Raw genomic sequence first — 11,162 nt, 5'->3', positions numbered from 1 at the left:
ATAGCGAAAGAAGGTGTTTTGAAGAACTGTAACATGTATGTTTTTGTTGATTGTACTGTGTTTGCAATATCGCTCATCAACTGGATCGTAATATCGCCAGTAGGCGATATTGGGAGCAGCTATTTTAATTTGTTAACCGACCTATCTCGTACTTATCTCAAACCTATTTTCGTCTTCAAAGTGATTTATTTTATTCAGTTACTCATTTGTGTTGTTGTAGAACTCGTACACAAGATGCCAAGGGGAAAGAAGAAGAGACAGACTTGGAGCACGTCAAATCTTCAGACTGCATGTCGGGCTGTCCCAAAAAAAAAAAAAAAAAAGCGTCAAAGACGTTTGAAGTGCCCAGATCAACGATTCGAGAGTACATTAAAAGAAGTGCAAAAGGGGAGAATGAACAGGAATCTGCAGTTGTAAGACAGAAACTTGGAAGGAAACCTGTGTTGACACCTGAAGTTGAGAAGGAGCTGGTTGAGTACTGAATCGAAATGGAACTTGGATGGGAGTCTCTAGAGGAAAGGAGGCGCTCTTTTCGTGAATCGCTACTGAGGAAATTTAGAGAACCAGCATTTGAGGCTGACTGCAGTACAATTTTACTGCCGCCAACTTACATTTTGCGGAAAGACCACAAACGTAAGATAAGAAAGATTAGGGCTCATACAGAAGCATATAGGAAGTCATTTTCCCCTCGTTCTGTTTGGGAGTGGAACAGGGAGAGAAGATGCTAGTTGTGGTACGAGGTACCCTCCGCCACGCACCGTATGGTCGATTGCGGAGTATGTATGTAGATGTAGATGTAAAGCAGATGGCATTCCAACTTGCCTTAAGGAACAATCTGCCCCACCCCTTTTCAAAAACTGGAAACATGGGAGGTCGAAAGTGGTTGAACTTCTTTATGAAAAGAAATTGACCCAGTTAACAATACGAACACCACAATCACTGTCAAGAGCTAGAATCTTAGGCTTTCCTCAAGACAATGTGATGTCATTTTTCTGTATTCTCAGAGCAGAACTTGATAAAATCAAGTTCAACCCTGCTAGAACATTTAATGTTGACGAAACTGGAATAACAACTGTTCAAAGCAAAAATGTGAAGGTGATTTGCATAAAAAAGGGAAATCGGCAGTCTACAAAATGTCATCACCAGAGAAAGAGGAAAGCTGAGCACCATCATCACCTGCATGTCAGCTGCCAGCCAGTACATTCCTCCGATGATAGTGTTCCCCAGAAAGAAGCAGGACCTGAAGCTAATGAAAGGATCCCATCCTGGAGCTATTCCACGATTTCACCCATCAGGCTGGATTCAGTGCGATTTGTTTTGTAAGTGGATGAAGCATTTTGCCTCTTTTGTAAAGCCTACTGCAGAAGACCCAGTTGTGTTAATCCTGGATGGACGCTTCTCACACACAAGGAATCTATATATTATAAACTTTGCCAGAGAAAATCACATCATATTGGTCTGTCTTTCACCTCACAGTATTCATAGGATGCAGCCACTGGATGTTGCCTTCATGAAGCCATTTATAACCTTCTGCAATCAAGAAACTGAGAAGTGGATTTCCAATAATGAGGGTAGAATTTTGACTCAATATGACGTCGCTGAACTCATGGGCAAAGCTTACATTAGAGCAGCAACCATGGGTAATGCATTGAATGGTTTTCGTGCCATTGGTATCTATCCTTATGACAAACCAGTATTTACTGAAGCTGATTTTATTTATGAAGCGAACGATAACAGACCACAGCCTATTTCTGAAGCTCAGTGTGGGCGTCAATTATTTGCAAATACTGCCACAGTTGATCTAGCATGTAGGCCTATTTCACATAGTGTTGACAATGAAATTTCGTCTGCTGGTGAAAATGAATCTCATTGCTCATCTGCTTCCATGTAATTCCATCCTTTAGTCTCGCACATAGACATAAAAACTGTACCAAAAGTTCAACCAGCATCTTACAAACGAAAGTGTCGGGGAAGCGTTGTGTTGAGTAGTTCTCCTTATAAGATGAAGTTGGAAACCTTTTATGCTTCTAAAGGCACAAACAATTCCAATGAGACTTCAACAAGTGGAGCAACACAAAAGAGGAATCTTGTCACCAAGAGGAAAGTTAAAAGATAGTAAAAAATGTCAAGTTCTTCTGACAATGAGGCTGCTGGTGAACCTTCACTGGTAGACACCGATGACGATCATGATCTGGATGTTGGTGATGGTTCTTCAGATGCCACTTGTGCATTTTGTAATAAGAATTTTTCGACGATTTTAGTGGAGAACAGTGGCTTATATGCTCTTCGTGTGGCAAACTGGAATCACAAATTTTGTGATGCAGCGAGTGACGAGCGGCAAAAATACATATGTTTCTTCTGTCTAAATAACTAACTATTAAATTTGTTTTACATAATTCTGATGTAAATAATCCCATCTAATTGTACAATTGCGTTATAGTTTTCCAATAAATTCCGAACAATTTGATTTGGTCTTGCTTTTAACTTTTTTTTCAAAGAACCATGTTCAAATCCACTTATAAAAACTGAACAAATATGGGCTGTTCCATTTTTGAACAGGTGCTCTTAATTTCGCTGGGTGGGCGATAATAGGAACAGGGGTAGGTGGTATTAGGAACCCACTCTCAGACAATTTCCTTTCACCGCTTCCTAAATTTTCCAAACTAACTCAAAGTAGCATAGCTTTAGAAGTAATTTGGCGTATGGAAACCAAAGATAGTTTCTACTAATATTCATTTAGTTTAAAGCTTGATTACATAAACCAAGAAGCTGATAAACAGGGAAATAATAATGGTAGGCGATATTTGGGGCCCTTACCCTACTATCTTGCGTGTCTGTTCTCTTTACTGGTTTTATGTTTCTTATATTTAATTTGATGTCACACAAAAGAGAAAGTTATTAACTAATAGGCAATAAAGAGTGCAAATTTAATGAAGAGTTCTTATTGTTTCGGTTACAAATAGTCTCACCCAGTATAAATTGTGAACTCTTTTTTAAGGTGGTAGCACGCCAAACCAGGCGACTAGGAGCAGGAGACTAGACTCTAGCGACAGCGTAACACGGGAAGCGACGTAGTTCACAGCAGTTACCACATCTTTTTGAAGGCGTTGCGAGTATTATCTTTGAAGACGAAATTTTTGGCGCGCAAAAAGATCTGTGTTTGTTATTGTTGTCGTCGAGGTGGTATAATGGTATGTGCCGCGTGTAACTTTTGTAGTAACTCAGTAATAGGCTTTGCAGTATTGTGATTTCTAAGAGACGAAAAGTGGAACGCAAAATTCTTGGAGAGAAAAAAGGAAACGTAATATTCATTCGCTTGCTGGTAGGCAAACAAGCTGATCGGTAAAATGATTGTGGTTAGAATATAGTATTTTCCCATAGAATACAAATATATGGGATTTATTTAGTACTGTGACGTATGTACTCAAGCTGCACGTGTAGTGTTGTACTCATGAACGTTATAAACGGCAGATATAGTTTTATAGCTGTGTTGTATGCAACTTAGTACTGTTGTGGCTTTTGGAAGGCTTCTTCAAATGTAACTCTCGTTTAAACATGTTGAGAAGTTAATTAATGGAGTTGCTGGACTTTATTTTTAGCCACTGAAGTATATAGCGATGAAACTCGCTAAAAACAGGAAGAGAAATGCAGCAATACTGGAGATACCGTTACTCTGGGAAATTCGCATTTGCAAAATAAGATGCTGAGGTAGCAGATAGAATTTTTAAATCAAATCAGTGTCTAGTAAATTCACTCTTCATTATTAATCATAAGGACCATTGGGCAGTAAATGGTTTAGGATTAAGTATTGAATTTCAATGTTAGAATGGACAATTTTTAGATCTTAGCTGTGCTGTTTAGAAAGGAAATGCTGTAGGATAGATTGAATAAAAGTATTGTTTGTGGGCCAGTACAGTGAGAAAGATCTCCTAAGTGCAAAGCAGGCAGTACTGGCCTTTTTGGGTTGTACCAAAAAGATGCACTGTTTTCTTATCAATTGGCAGTCATTACCTCATCACCTGAGGCTAACGTGAGGTTATTCGGGCAGGTGCTGATGCTACACCCACCTGCTTTGACCTATAATGTCATGGTGAGCCTAGATGTTTTTGATTCTTTGTGTTTGTAGATTGCGTGTTGTAGTATCTGGCAGTTCTCTGTTGTGCAGTATGTTTGTTAGTGAGTAGTATGACATGAATTGAATGTTTCATGTTGGTATTGAAAGAAAGAATTTGTGCTGGCTTTCTGGTGAGTTACTTTGAATTTGCATATTTTGGCTGTTGCATTCATTTTTATGTTTAGAAATAATAGTGCGTGTCTTTCTTGTGGTCAGAGATTTAATATTTTCCTTTTTTTCTTATATGGTGAAGAAGATATAGATATTTATGAGTAGCTCATTGCATGTTGCAATGAGCGAAGCTGTTTGTGTATATTAAAATTGGTGGTGGAAGTTTTCATGAATTTTCAGGATTTCCTTGTTAGTGTTTGGTGATTGTTGGAATGTTATTGGTAGGTATCATGGGTACTGATGTGCCATCGTTGTTTAGGATACATTTCTGATGTTAGTCATGTGAACATGGTTTGGTTTGTTGTACTGAAAACTTTGGTTTAGATAGAGTAAGTGAAAGTGTTGTATGTGGGGCTTTGCTTGGACTTTGTGGGTGAAGTGAAATTTGCAACACCATGTTTTAGAGTGGTTGGTTCGTGGTATCGAGGGCTTTGTTGGAGCTGTGTAGCTCAAGTGAAAGTTTGCTGAGTTTTTGAGTTCTGTATGGGTTACTGGTATTGAGGTCTTCATTTGAGATATATGTTGTTGTTGTGGTGGTCTTCAGTCCTGAGACTGGTTTGATGCAGCTCTCCATGCTACTCTATCCTGTGCAAGCTTCTTCATCTCCCAGTACTTACTGCAACCTACATCCTTCTGAATCTGCTTATAGTATTCATCTCTTGGTCTTGCTCTATGATTTTTACCCACCAAGCTGTCCTTCAATGCTAAATTTGTGATCCCTTGATGCCTCAGAACATATCCTACCAACCGGTCCCTTCTTCTTGTCAACTTGTGCCACACACTCCTCTTCTCCCCAATTCTACTCAATACCTCCTCATTAGTTATGTGATCTACCCATCTAATCTTCAGCTTTCTTCTGTAGCACCACATTTCGAAAGCTTCTATTCTCTTCTTGTCCAAACTATGTAGCATCCATGTTTCACTTGCATACATGGCCACACTCCATACAAATACTTTCAGAAACGACTTCCTGACACTTAAATCTATACTCGATGTTAATAAATTTCTCTTCTTCAAAAACACTTTCCTTGCCATTGCTAGTCTACATTTTATATCCTCTCTACTTCGACCATGATCAGTTATTTTGCTCCCCAAATGGCGAAACTCCTTAGGTCATGTGAAATTTAGGTCACCAATAGTTTTAATTTTTGCCATTTGTTTGTTAAGATTTGAGGATTTTGTGTGCTTGATTTTTTGGTGAGTATTTGTTATGCAGTGATGTCATTATTATTACTGTCGTTTATTTAGTTTGTCCTCTTCATTTGGTTGTCCTGTTAGTTTCATTCTATTTCTGGAGTTAAGTACTTCACGTGCTATTTATGTTTGTTCGCAGGTGTAATGAGGGATGTTGTGGTAGGCATATTGTATGTGTTTGAAATAGTGTACACCATGTTGATGGCATTACTGGTCAAAACAGGCAGGTGGAATCATGACTTTACATCAATCTACATTTTATAATTGATAAGTAGGTGACTGATTTTGTTCTTTGGATGTAGTTTGTGTGTGTTTTGATTAGTTAAAAATAATGCTGTGTTCCAAGGACCATTGGTCTGTTTCTATCAAAATAGTGTAGATTACTTTGGATTTACACTCTGTGTCTTTGTTTATGCCTACATACTGGATATTTACAGATTACCAGCTAGCTTATTGGCTGAAAAGTAATGTTAATGAACATATTGGTCTCTGCCACTACTCATGTTACTGCTGCAGAATGTTTACATCTACTTTTAAATAGCACAAGCAATCATTGTAGTCTTTTTATACCACAATGTTTTTGTTAAATATCCATCTTCAGAGCAGAAGTTGACAGAAGAAGCAATTTCAGTTCATATTTAAATTTTTGTAAAGGTTTACAGCAGCCAGTTGCCTTTGGTTTTATTCTTCAGTTTCTATTTACCATACAGGTTTTAAATTAACAAGCGATTTATCATCAGACGGTACATATTTATTGCATACTTGCAACATTCTTGTGGCTCATGTAGTTATGCAAGAGAACGAAACATATACCCATTGAATGTGGTTATAAGTATGTACAATTCACACCTGGCCACAGCTGCAAAACTCCAACAAAGCTGCAAACATGCAGTAAATATGTACCATCTGATGATAGTGATTAAAGCTGATGGGACAATAATAAAAAAATAACTTTTGTGGCTATTGTTGGATGCTTTTGTGAACCTTTGGCAGACTTAGTGATAAACGGTTATTATGTTTTCTTCTAAATTTTGATTTAAAATAACCTCTTGGTTGACAGGCAGCTATGGTGGTGCAGGGTTGTTCATTATGTACATCATTCCACATACTTAGAACGATCAAGAGCTTCACATGCAATGCAAATAGAGCAAAACATACATTCAGATTAGTTTTATTGTTGTCATTGTCAGCAGCAGTGGGAAGTACATCAGTGGGGATGGTGGATAGGGCAACAGTTGGCTCTCCCCTTCCTGTGCATCATACTGTGCCTGAGAAAGCTGTGTGCTGCCCAAAAAATCAGTCCTTATAGTGGGCACATAGGTGTCAAGAAAGTACACCAGTTGACTGACTCCTAGCCACAATCACAGAGTTACTTTAGTCTGTGTGTGGTGTGGTTGTGAAAAATCAGTTCAAGCTCAAATGTTATCTGCACTGTCAATACAAGACAGAAGTATAACTTTTGTTTAAACTTCGCATCCTTAACTAGGATTTAACAAAGTTATATACTATGGTATGAAGATATTTGAGAAGCTCCCATCTGACATGCAACAAGTAATTAGTTGTCTCAACAAATTCAAAGGAAAATTAAAACATATCTCATTGGTGACTCCTTCCATTGATTATCTTAGTGCAAGGATTTGATTCCTTCTTTAGAGGGATGGCAGGTAGTGTGTTGTAAACTGTCCTATGTAATTACATATTTAGGTTGCTGTTTCTTTGAAAAAAATACTTGATTAATGAAGTAAATATTAAGTTTCTTATGAGACATCCTTCAGCTGCCTAATATAACTGAAGTAGCAGCAGCTTTCTTTCTGATTCACTAGAACACATTTAACTGGCATAAACAGAACTAGCATTAAGCAGTGTTGTGATAGTTTCTTGTTACTATAGTGTACAGCTTAAGCAATGTTTGGTTGTTGTTTGTTAATGTTTACTTTCACTTGCTCCCTGTAGGTTCACCTTCTTGGTGGCAGAGCAGAAGAAATTTCTATTCTTGTCCACCTTCTTGGTGGGATGTACAGAATATGATGAATGAGTAGAATAAATTTCTATTCTTTTGAAATTGTCATGTTTTATTTATGTCAAGCCACATTAGTAAATGTACATAATGTGAAGGTGCTGTTGGAATGTTTAATGGCTTGAATACGCACGTTCATAATGACTGTTGGCAAATCTATAGCATCACTATCTTCAGCTGCCCAGTTGCAATGTGAATGCAATACATGATCAGATTAGCTAATTATATGTTCCACCATTTAACAACTTAATATGTGCTGAAATGTAGGAGTTTTTACTCCTAGGGGCTTCATTTGAGATTGATCTGCATCTCATTGGCAACAGAGTGGTGTACTCTACGTATAAAATTCATGTTACTGATCAGTACATACTTAATTCTTTTCTAATTTGACATCTAGTGATGTTATTCTACTTATGTTTGATCTTTTCTATACTGCCAGGTTCTATCAAAAAATATTCAATATATCTCTGATTTATTTTCAGAAGCACATTGCAAATCCAGTACCACAACAGAGTGACTACAGGATTGCACAACCAAATGTTCTCTGCCACCATCCTATATTTTCTGGGATGGTTACTAGGGATAGGCAACAGCCAGTACACAAGATCATTATTTTCATTTTACCATCTGTGCCAAAGTAATGTGTCTGGTAATATATTAATGTTATGTCACTGTCTGTAGTAATATCATAGATACACTTAAAGAAAATGAAATGGTTTACATTCCACTGTGAAAACCCACTGTCATAAAATATTTATTGACTTGGATGACACTTGTATCTCCTGTGTTGGAGTTACTGTTGCAATGAATGTAATTTTTTAGTATGACATGTTGAAAACAACTGCAGTGAAATAAATTTGTTTATTGCAAAAGGAGTTATGTCTTTTACATATATTGTATTGTGCCATTTTATGTTTGTGTTGTTCACAATCCCTGCTCCCATCCCCACCCAGAGAAAGTAATTACAGAATCAAGAATCATTAGTTCAATGGTCAATCCACTAATGACTATAGGTCCAAGGATAATATTTTTTCACTGAGTTGCGTACATTCCTTCAAAAGTAAAACTGTGAAAAGCATGAAATAAAAATATTTTGTGATTCGTTCTGCGTGGAATGTTGAATGTTTTGTTATAATATATTCAATTATTCAAAATTTATTTGCTTACTGTGAACTATTAGACATCAGCTGTAGGTATATAAGTGACATGTGAAAATTTCTGCCGGACTGCAACTTGAGCCTCATCAAAGATTCACTATGTATATGTTTAGAATAAGGTATAATGAGCCAATTGTAACACATTCGGCCAGTGATGCACAGTTTCTTATTTGGCATGTGTTAAGTTCTTTTTCTTTGATTCTTTCCACATATCACCTCTCCTCTGTTTGTAACTTCAGATTGATCAGTCTGTGAGAGTACATAATGGGCTATGAAAATGAACTCAAATTTACAACAGTTTCTGCTAGTTATGTTCAGTTTGGTTTGACCTTTTGGATGTGACATGATCTTGGAGAAATAAAACAAGTAGATGTAGTAACAGTTATGGCCAGTGCTTGATTTATAAAAAAGAAGAGGTGCCAGTATTGTGACTTACTAGAGGTATCGGTATGGCATACCATCACAAATCGAGCACTGGTTATGACAACAAAAGCAGTTGTTTGGTTTAAAATAGTGATGCCAGTAACTGTACCTGGATTGCTTTGTCTTCTCACAGCACTGAAAAGGATAGTTGCTACCCACCATATAGTGGAGTCACTGATTCACAGATAGCCACAACAAAAAGACTGTCAAACACAGCTCTCGGCTAAACAGGTCTTCATTAGATTTAGACAGCACACAACACAAGCGCACACGTTGCCGCAGTCTCTGGCTGCCAAGGCAAGGCTTAGAGCATCTTGCACTGCTGCTCACATTCTGGCCTTGGCAGCCAGGAACTGTGGTCAGGTATGTGTGTGTGAATTGTGTTTATGCACACTGCCACCTAAACAAACTGATAAACAAAATTGGTCTTATGAATTTTTGAGGGGGGGGGGGGGGCATTGAGAAGGGACGGTTTGCACTGCTCGCGTGGAAAAATCTGTCTTAGTATGTGTTAATTAAGAAATCCCAACCTAATCATGGATCTGCCATTATAGATTTATCATTGAGTCAACATAGTAGAATTAAAAAATTGAAAGTGATGAATGAAATCAAAATATTTTGTGATTGGCTCTGCATGGGTTCTGAACCCTGTCATATTTGTCTTTTTTTGTTGTAATATATTTGGTTACACTGATGCAAAACTTCATAAAGAGTACACAGGATGAAAGCTGCATGAAAACAAGACTGATGGAAAAAAGTAAGTTAACTGTTTAGTATTTCAAAAGTAATCACCATAGCTGTGAATACATTTAAGCCCCTGTGAGACAAGATGGTCAATCGCTTCGTGGAACAATGTTTGCGGTGTTCTACAAAACTGGTACCCATGTGTGCACCTCTTGGTGTGAACCAAATGAATGGCCGAGAATGTTTCTTTAGGGCTCCAAAAATATGGCAATCACATGAGGAGAGATTGGGACTGCATGGAGGTTGTGTGAAGACTTGCCAGACAAAACTCTGAATTATAGTTTAAGCAACCTGCCGATAAATCACCTGCCAAGTTTGTATAGAGTACGTCATAGAAGTTTTGGGGGAAACACATATTCTCCATAAAGTCCCAATCTCTCCCCATGTGATTTCCATATTTTTAAAGCACTGAAGAAAGACATTCATGGCTGTCCCTTTGCTTCAGATAAAGAGGTGCGTGCCTGGCAACATTTTTCCACAAAGGTGTTGACCATTGTAAGGCAATTACAGTGGAATAAAGAACTATGGCAAGTACTTCAGTGTCAATGAGTAGTTTACTTACTTTTTTCCATCTTTTTCGTATTAATTTGACTGCCCTTGTATGCCACTCGCTTAAGTTTGCTTTTGTAGATCTGTGTACTATATACACAAGTGCTCTATTATTATTTTACAGGATTTTATTTTTTTAAATACCGTGTTCCCCTCAGAAACTTGTAGCTGTGTGCTGGGTTAAAGATATCCCAAATTTGGTAGGTTTTTATAATCCACCTAGATTATCTGCAGTGCTAAAGCAATCAACAGTAGCTTCATAAACACTGATGGACATACACCATTTTGGATTTGAGAACTGTACACTCAGTTTTTTAAGGTGGGGACAGTAGAATACATACTTCTATTGTACAGACGAGGGACTTGAAACTTAGCAAGTTGGAGTAATGCCATTTACTATAAATACTCCTTACAAAACTTTCTTATTTCTTTTTTATATTTTGCTGGTAGTGTATGTACCACATTTACATAAAGCACCAAAATTCATATTTAGTTACTGTTTCAGTAAAATTCATTATCTATCAGTTTAACTGAGAGAAATCTGTAATTTACTCAGAAGGCATATGCTCAGGAACATATTGTGATCTAACAATTTTTCATTTCCAGAATGACATAAAGTATTTGAAAGCCCTCATTTCATTCTATCAGTAAACATTTTATTATTTGTGGAAAGTCATTAATTAAAATGTTATTCATAATTAAAGTTTCCACACCCAGTAAATAATATTATTATTTGGACCTTTGAGTATGTTTACAAAATCATAGGTGTGGTTATAATTTTCTTGCTGTAATT

The 11,162-nt window shown here is 37.2% G+C and overlaps 1 long non-coding RNA gene across 1 annotated transcript; it reads left to right on the top strand.

The window, feature by feature from the left end:
* The first annotated feature begins 3,135 nt into the window (after positions 1 to 3,135).
* Positions 3,136 to 8,368, top strand: LOC124612851. Its single transcript, XR_006979579.1, has 2 exons — positions 3,136 to 3,322; positions 7,979 to 8,368. It is a non-coding gene; the product is annotated as an uncharacterized LOC124612851 (long non-coding RNA).
* The last annotated feature ends 2,794 nt before the right edge of the window (positions 8,369 to 11,162 follow it).

This window comes from Schistocerca americana, chromosome 4 (assembly GCF_021461395.2).
Source record: "Schistocerca americana isolate TAMUIC-IGC-003095 chromosome 4, iqSchAmer2.1, whole genome shotgun sequence".
Classification (NCBI taxonomy): Eukaryota; Metazoa; Arthropoda; class Insecta; order Orthoptera; family Acrididae; genus Schistocerca; species Schistocerca americana.
This window is presented reverse-complemented; position numbering and strand designations above follow the sequence as displayed.